Below are 8,352 nucleotides of genomic sequence, written 5' to 3'. Positions count from 1 at the left end.
AAACTGATACTCCATGGATTCTATGGAAAGCACATTTTTCTGCTTAAGTTATTCTTTTTTGGGGGGCTGGAGACCATAGTGGCTGTGGAAGAGCCTGAATAGAGGCTGCTGTGGCATTTTGAATAAATGGTCACCCAAGTTTTTGATAACTGGAGCAAGGGGATATACATATACATATATATATATATATATATATATATATATATACACACACACACATATATATGTATATATATACACACACACATACACACACATACACACACATATACATATATATATATATAATTAATTTTTGTTTATATGAAAAGGAATTTTAAAGGCATGCAATCTAAAAATTTCTACTTGCAGCTGGTTAGTTTTCTGAGCCACCACAGAGACAGAGCTAACACCCTGCCAAAGTTTAATCATAAACTGATAGCTGTAACTTGCGGCAAGAAGTGTGGGGGGGAACCTGATTTAATAAGCGGACAGATAAGTCAAACACCCACAAATGGTAATTTATGGCTGCAAAGGGCAGTGTTTTAAAATCACCCTAGTGAGTTATATGTTTCTGAAAAAGTAACTATGTATCTGAAAAATTATGTTCTTTGGTAATACTTTAGACAATATTTTTTTGGCCGTGTTGCCTCACTAAGGTTATAAATAACATGGTCCCTTCTACTTTTATTTTCCTAGATTAGCTAGTTGCCACCAGCTCCAGTTTCCTGGCTGTAATAGAATTGCATTCTGTTCAGCTGCAAATGCTTCGTCACTCCTCCTCACTGTCACCTCAAGGCACGGATTTCAGCTGCCCATCGGGAGCTGAGTGCCTTTGGGGATCCTTTCTTCTGATCCAGTTGCCCTGTTGCTCTTCCATAGCTACTCCACAGGCTGCCATCTTGAAAAGAAAGCAAGATATTTCTTGCTCATTCATTCACTCAGTTATCCGTTTTTCCCAGAAGGCCTTGAAGCTGCAAGTACTTGTGGGTGTGTCCAAAGCAGGCTGCCAGCTGGGGCAGCTTGTATTGCCTTCCCAAGCTGTGCATCTAGGGGAAGCAGAATACACGGCCCCAAAGTATGCCCCTTTGGCATGTGGATTCTTTTGAGCTGAAGACAATTCAGGCCGAACAGACTCAGGAAGAGCTGTTTACCTTCCTTCCCCAGTAGTGCCTGGCACATAGTAAGTGCTGCATGACTATTTGCTGTTGTTTTTGATATTATTACTGTTAGTGCCCGCCTCATAGGTCACGTGGGAATGAATGAGATGACAAGCAAGCAAGGGCTTCCTCAGCACTCCTGCGGAGGCAGCAGCTATCCGTCACTGGGCATCATGGCTGACCTCAGACCTCTGGTGAAGCCCGAGATCGTTAGAAACAGGACCAAGAAGTTCATCTGGCACCAGTCAGACCGCTATGTCAAAATTAAGTGCAACTGGTGGAAACCCAGAGGCACTGACAATAGGGTGCAAAGAAGATTCAAGGGCCAGATCTTGATGCCCAACGTTGGTTACGGGAGCAACAAGAAAACAAAGCACATGCTGCCCAGTGGCTTCCAAAAAGTTCCTAGTCCACAAGGTCAAGGAGCTTGAAGTACTGCTGATGTGCAACAGATCTTACTGTGTAGACAGTGCTCACAGTGTCTCCTCCAGGAACCGCAAAGCCGTTGTGGAACGAGCAGCCCAGCTGGCCCTCAGAGTCACCAATCCCAGTGCCAGGCTGCGCAGCAAGGAAAACGAATAGACAGCTTATGTGCACATTGTATTTCTGTTAATAAAACCATAAAACTACAAAAAAAAAAAAAAAAGCATGCAAGGAGCTTAACTGTCTTGAAGGAATTTAGATACAGGAACTGCACCAGGAGAGAGCTAATGCCAAAGTAACTTTTTACCATAAAGACTTATCTGCATGGCACCGCAAACATTTGTCTATCAAACATTTGAACTCTTCTCATCTTCCTATGAATTATCTTCCTCCCCTTTGGCAACTCAAACCTCTGCCCCTTTCTCCTGGGCTCAGGATGGCATATAAGTCTCAATTGCCTGACTGTCTTTGGGGCTCCTGCATATATGAAATTTGTTTTTCTCCTATTAATCTGTCTTATGTCAACTTAATACTAGACTAGTCAAGGAAACTAGAAGGGAAAAAGGGAAAAGTTCTCCTCTCCTACAAGCATCTACCTGGAAGAAAGGGCACCTCTGTCTAATATACACAGAGGAACTTCATCAGCTACTGAAGGGCTTGGTTAGGAGCACCAAGAGCCCATGGGAGAGGCTTTGTCTCAGGGAACATCTGTGTCTCACTGCCATTTAGCCATCAAACACCCTGGAAATGGGATTTGGGGCCTGAGGAGTTTTCTGCATTTTCTCACATTAGTTTGGCCAAGCAGGGGTTCTTAAGAACAATGATAGCAGCATCAGTGAGGACAACAGTAAACAGTGGCAGATTGTATTTTCCAAAATTGATTGCAGGCATATCTTCATTCTGCATGTTCTTCTAAAATGTGAGCTTGCTACTCCTGGTCACAAGTGGAGTCCATTTCTATACTCCCTTGAGCCCCATTAGTGCTTTGACCAGTAGAATGTGGTGGAAGTGACCCTGGCATTTCCATAGCCCTTTTCATGTCCTGGTAGCCTCCACCCTCAGAGGCCAGCTGCCATGAACACTGGGAGACTCCTCTGTGACCACCAGGTCATGAGAAACCCATGTGGGGAGACCAGGGAGGAAGGCATCTGTGTGAAGGAGCCGTCTCAGAGAGGTAGCCCTGGTGAGCCGTCAGATGACCCCAGGCCCAGCTGTCCTTTGGGTGCATCCACACAGAAACCCCCAAACTAGATGGGCCCGAATGTGGCCAGTCAACCCACAGAAATGTGAGGGAGAAGACACTGCTATTTTAAACCACTAAGTTTTGGGTCATCTTGTTGTGTAGCAATGATACCCAAAACACCCTTCCTGCCTTCTGCCGCTTCCTTTGAAAACATAATTCCATTTTTTTTGAACTGAATACTCTTTTGCTTCTTGCAACTTCATTGCCAGGAACTAGAACCATGGAGAAAATGAAGAATATAGGATGTGATAGAAATCTCATTGTAAAGATTCCTGGTCAGCACTGTCCACATTTCTCATGAGCTGGTTTTTGGTTTGTATTTCCTCACTTCTCATTTTGCCTTGTTTCTACCTGTCCTGCTCTTTGACATAAGATACATGAAAAAGGGGGCACTTGAGTTGACTCAGTCATCGGTTAAGCATCTGACTCTGGATTTTGGTTTGGGTCATGATCTTGCAATTTTGTGGCTTAGAGCCCCACATCAGGTTCCACACTGAGAATGTGGAACTTTCTTGGGATTCTCTCTCTCTGCCCCTCTCTCTCTGCCCCTCTTCGGTGCTCTCTCTCTCTCAAGTAAATAAATAACCTTAAAAAAGAGAGAGAGAGAAAGATACAGGAGAATATATGAACTCCATTCATTCATGTTTTTATTTTAGTCATTGGTCATGGAGGTGACAGTTACTGAGAGCCCAGAACTCCTGGCTATGGCAGGGGGTGGGGGGGGGGTGGTGTCAAAGAAAAGAAAGCAGCTTCCTTGTCCCTGTGAGACTTATCACTAGTCAGGGAGACATGCATAGGAACAGTGAATGACACCATACAGTAATGCCACAGGAAATCTATCAATGAAGTACTTCAGAGAAAAGGAATTTCTACCCCCCTCTCTCAAGGCCACAAGCAAGAGAAAACTTGAGGGACTTAACTGGGCTGAGTCGGCAATGCTACACTCTGTGCCTGGGATGCCCTCTCTGAGGAAGGAGCCCTGCTTTGTGGTCATGAAGATGGTCAACGAGTGGCTGGCCACGGTTAGCTCTTTGCAATGGTGAACTGCTGACTGACTTCCACTTTGACCATTTGAAAGTACTCTCTTTCCTACTCCACCCAAACACTTCCAGGCTCAGGCTCCAGTGGCACTGAATGGTCTGACTTACTTGCTTTTCCCTGCCTTGTATTGTTCACTATTTCATATGTACACATTCGACTTCTTTAGGGAAGGTCTTCTTTTTCTCGTTTACTCCTGCTATGGGTAGGGCACTTAGAACTCAGTAAGCATTTCACAGCTGATTGGTTGGAACTCGATTGGCTGGATCACGAAAAACTTAGAAGTAAAATGTTCAGATACTGAAAGCCTTAGAGGTATTAAGTCATTTGCAGAACTCTTAGCACATGTCAAGCATGGAGCTGAGCACTTTCCAGTCCCTGACTTATTACAACTCGGTAAGGTAGGTAACATTATTCTTATGTTGTAGCTGAGGAAACTGAATCTTAGAGAGTAAGTTACCCTGGTCAAGATCATATGGTGAGTGAAGCCTGTGTTTCAGATCCACGGCACTTGAATTCTGAAGTTTACGCCTCTACCATGATGCCCCATTGTCTTACCTTTGGAGTCCAATGTGCCGGTCAAGTGGGGCTGTCCGTCAAATGGAGTGCAGTTTTTATGTGTCTGGTTTCCCAATTTCCCCATACTTTCCAATTCTAAAGCTAATATACTTGGGTTTAAATTTAGCAATCTCTCATTTCCAGCCTCTAACTTAGTTTGGATATCATATCCAAAAAGTTGGATCCAATGTGTATATTTCTTGTGGAAGCAAAAAAGTGCAAACCTTGCAGCATCTGTTACTTATAATTGCTCTGCATTAAATTACCATTTTGGATTTAAATTTGAAAAAAAGTACATTTCAATACCAAGACTTTGATGTGGAAATGAACAAGGGTGGGAAGTAACTGATACCCTCCATATTTTTAATAGAGGAGATGTATAAGAAAATCCAAAGTCAAGGGAAGGTTCCCTGGTTCTTGTTCTTAGTCTTTGGAGGAGATTGCGGAATGTCATACTTGTGCTGGTGTTGAGGACCAGAACTTACAACACACATCCTGAAATCTAGACTGGTTAGCCTTGGAATGTTACCACAAGCTCTTCCCAATTCCCGTTCTGTCTACAGTGGTTGTAGGTCCTTCTCTACTACATCCAGCTCAGCTCCTGGTTGGGAGATCCACATGGAAGCCAATAGCATGCACCATCAGCGTCCTGTAATCAGCACGTCTATGCTTATAAATCCAGTGAACGTGGCAGGGGTCAGGGGAACTCATAGAAATCAATAAGAAAAAAACTAGTTGGATAGAAAGGGAATAAAAGATGCAAATAGGATATAATCATTTGCTAGGGCTGCCATAACAAACCACCACAGACCTCGTGGCTTAAACAGCAGAAATTTATTGCTCATAGTTCAGGAGGCTGGGAAGTCCAGGGTCAAGGTGCCTGCAGGGGTGGTTTAATTCTGAGGCCTCTCCTCTTGGCTTGCAGGTGGCTACACGTCTTGCTGTGTGTTCTTTCTACCTCTTCTTTGCATGAGTGCAGGGAGAGAGAGCCATCTTTCTAGTCTCTCTTATAAAGACACTAATCCTGTTGGACCAGGGCTCCACCCTTGTTACCTCATGTAACCTTAATTATTCCTTTAGAGGCCTCAGCTCAAATTCAGCCACACTCAGGATTAATGCTTCAACATATGAATTCTGGGGGGACACAAACATTCAGTCCATAACACAGGGCATTCACAGAAACAGTAATACAAATAATCAGTACACAGGCACTATTATGTTTTTAACAACATTAACGATAATTAATTTGGAGATTATTGTATCCTAAATGTTGTTCTAAGCATTTGGCATCTCTTCACTCATGATATACTTTTAAGACCTCTATGGCGATGTAGGTTCTATTATTACCTTATTTGGCAGAAGAGGAACCTGATGTATAGACAGGCTAGGCAACTTTGCCAGGGTCACACAGCTCAGGAATGGCAGCACCAGAATTCAAGCTCAGGAGCTGGCCTCTGAGTCTGAGCTCTTGACAACTCTCTAAGATGCTCAGGCTGTTCATAGGTACAAACCGGAATGATACACTGATTTTTAGCCATTGGAATGATAAAAATTTGAAAGCTTGATATATTGATACATCTATTGTTGGCAAGAGTTTGGGGAAAATGACATCTGTACACACCTTGGGTGGAAGTGGAAACTTTTGAAAGGCAATTTGACAGTAAGTATTAAAATTAAGTATGTGTGCATTTATACACTGAGCCAGCAAATCAACTTCTGGAAATTTGCTTTATAGATATGCTTACAAAATTATACCAAGAGAGTGCAAGGGTATTCACTGCAGCTTTGGTGTGAGTTAGTCAAAAACCTGGAGTCGATGTAAATGTCAACCAATAGGGCAGGGTTTAAAGAAATCGTGATGATTTGATGGAATGTGGATGTGGGAGCACTGATACGGACATATCACAAACATATACCGATATGTTCTATTCGTTTGTTAAGGCTGCCATAACAAGATACTGCACACTGGGGGGTGGAAACAACAGAAATCAATGTCCTCACAGTTCTGGAGCCTGGAAGTCCTAGAGACCTCTCCTTTACTTGCAGATGGCCACCCTTTGGCTGCCTCTTCACATGGTATCCCTGTGCGTGTGTGCCCCTGGTGTCCTTCGCACATCTTAATTCTCTCTTCTGATAAGGACAGCAGTCACATCGGATTAGGGGCAACACTAAGGCCTCTTTTTACCTTAATTACCTCTTTAAAGGCCATTACCTCCAAATATAGTCACATTTTTTTTTCTCTCTCTCTTTTTAAAAAGGTTTTTGTGTGCGTGGTTTTTTTTATGTCTATTTATTATGAGAGAAAGAAAGACACACACAGTGCGGGCAGGGGAGGGGCAGAGAGAGAGAGACAGACAGACAGAGAGACAGAGAGAATCCAAAGGAAGTTCCAGGATCTGAGCTGTCAGCACAGAGCCCGATGTGGGGCTTGAGCCCACGAACTGTGAGATCATGACCTGAATTGGAGTCGGATACTTAACTGACTGAACCACTCTGGTGACCCTCCAAATACAGTCACATTCTGAGGTACTAGGAGTTGGGGCTTCAACATAGGAGTTTTAGGGGACATAATTCACCCATAACATACGTGGAAAAGATAGATAATCTTATGAATAGTATATTGTCTTATGTGTAATTTGGAAAGCTACATAAGGCTGGTATATGCATTGACAATTTTTTCTGTAAAGCTCTGCAAGAAACTCTGAAGCAGACTTACTTTGGGGGTAAAAAACTAGATGAGCTTGGAGTGTGGTTGAGGGTAAACACCTGTTTTACTTTTCTATCTTTCTATGTTTAGTATTCTGACCATGTGGAAGCATTGCTTTATTTTATTGTTCAAACCTCAGCAAGGGCTACCTACATAGAGGGATTGATTATGCAACATTTTTGCCTTTAATTTTTGTTGAAGAACTTCATAGATATTATTAAAATTAAAAAATATATACTCTTAAAAAGGAACAAGAAAATTGAGAGGAAAGGGACCGCTTATATATGTGGAGAGATTACTGGTTTATGCTTAACTTTGTTTTCAGTATGTTGTGATATATTGATGGTCTTTGAAAAGAACTTCTATACTGTTTCATAACCCATGGTCCCATCCCATTTTTCTGGTGTTATTTCAATTTATAAAGTTTTCTTGAAGGTTAACCTATATTAGGAAAGCATTGTGTCTTCTCTTCCCTGGAAATGGTCCAACAAGAAAAAAAAAAAGACATTACTATCAACTTTTGACTATCTCAATTCTATTGATCTGCTTTAGGGATTAAGCACAGCAAATTATTAATCACTGCCCACCTTCTGTTACAAGCAGGCTCCTGGGTCACCTTCTCAGATCATCAGTGTGTTCATTAAATGTCAAAGAATTTTAACATTTGTTCAAAAGAAATGTGATCAGGAGGGAAATCTTTTACACAACCGTTCTCCAAAGCAGAATCTCGAAATCTCGCTTGCTTCTGGGTATGGATACGCCACTACTTCCTTCTAATAGCAAAGAGCCTTTGAATTGAAATATTTTAACAGATTTGACCCATGGGGAAAGGCAAAGAGGAAATTACTTTTATTGAGGGCCCACCATGTATTGAATACATATGTTCTCTCATTTGACCTTCATGGCTACCCTGTGAAATGAGTATTATTACTTCCCATTTACTGATGAGGGAATAGAATCAGAAGGTTCAGGAAGAATTTCAAACTCTGGCACCTGGGGTATGGATGGAACCAAGATCCATCACCAGGTCTTTGCATGTGGAAGCATGTGTCCAGCCTCGCCTCTGCCAACAGTTTACAACAAGGGTGCTGCAGGGCCCTCTGGCTTCGGGGATTGGTGAGACGGAGCAGGACAGCAGGTCCAAGGCCTGGGTTTCCCTTGGAAACAGGACAATGGAAGAATCTTCACTCCAGGGGAGTGTCACCAGGGGAGACACTGGTTCGATAGTAAAGCAATGCTGCTGG

The 8,352-nt window shown here is 42.7% G+C and overlaps 1 pseudogene; it reads left to right on the top strand.

The window, feature by feature from the left end:
• The first annotated feature begins 557 nt into the window (after positions 1-557).
• On the top strand, positions 558-1,770 carry LOC109273277 (60S ribosomal protein L32-like; annotated as a pseudogene).
• The last annotated feature ends 6,582 nt before the right edge of the window (positions 1,771-8,352 follow it).

The sequence above is a fragment of the Panthera pardus genome, unplaced genomic scaffold (genome assembly GCF_024362965.1).
Source record: "Panthera pardus isolate Hobbes unplaced genomic scaffold, ASM2436296v1 HiC_scaffold_7, whole genome shotgun sequence".
In the NCBI taxonomy this organism is placed as follows: domain Eukaryota; kingdom Metazoa; phylum Chordata; class Mammalia; order Carnivora; family Felidae; genus Panthera; species Panthera pardus.
The sequence above is the reverse complement of the archived record's forward strand: the minus strand, read 5'-3'. Positions and strand labels throughout refer to the sequence as shown.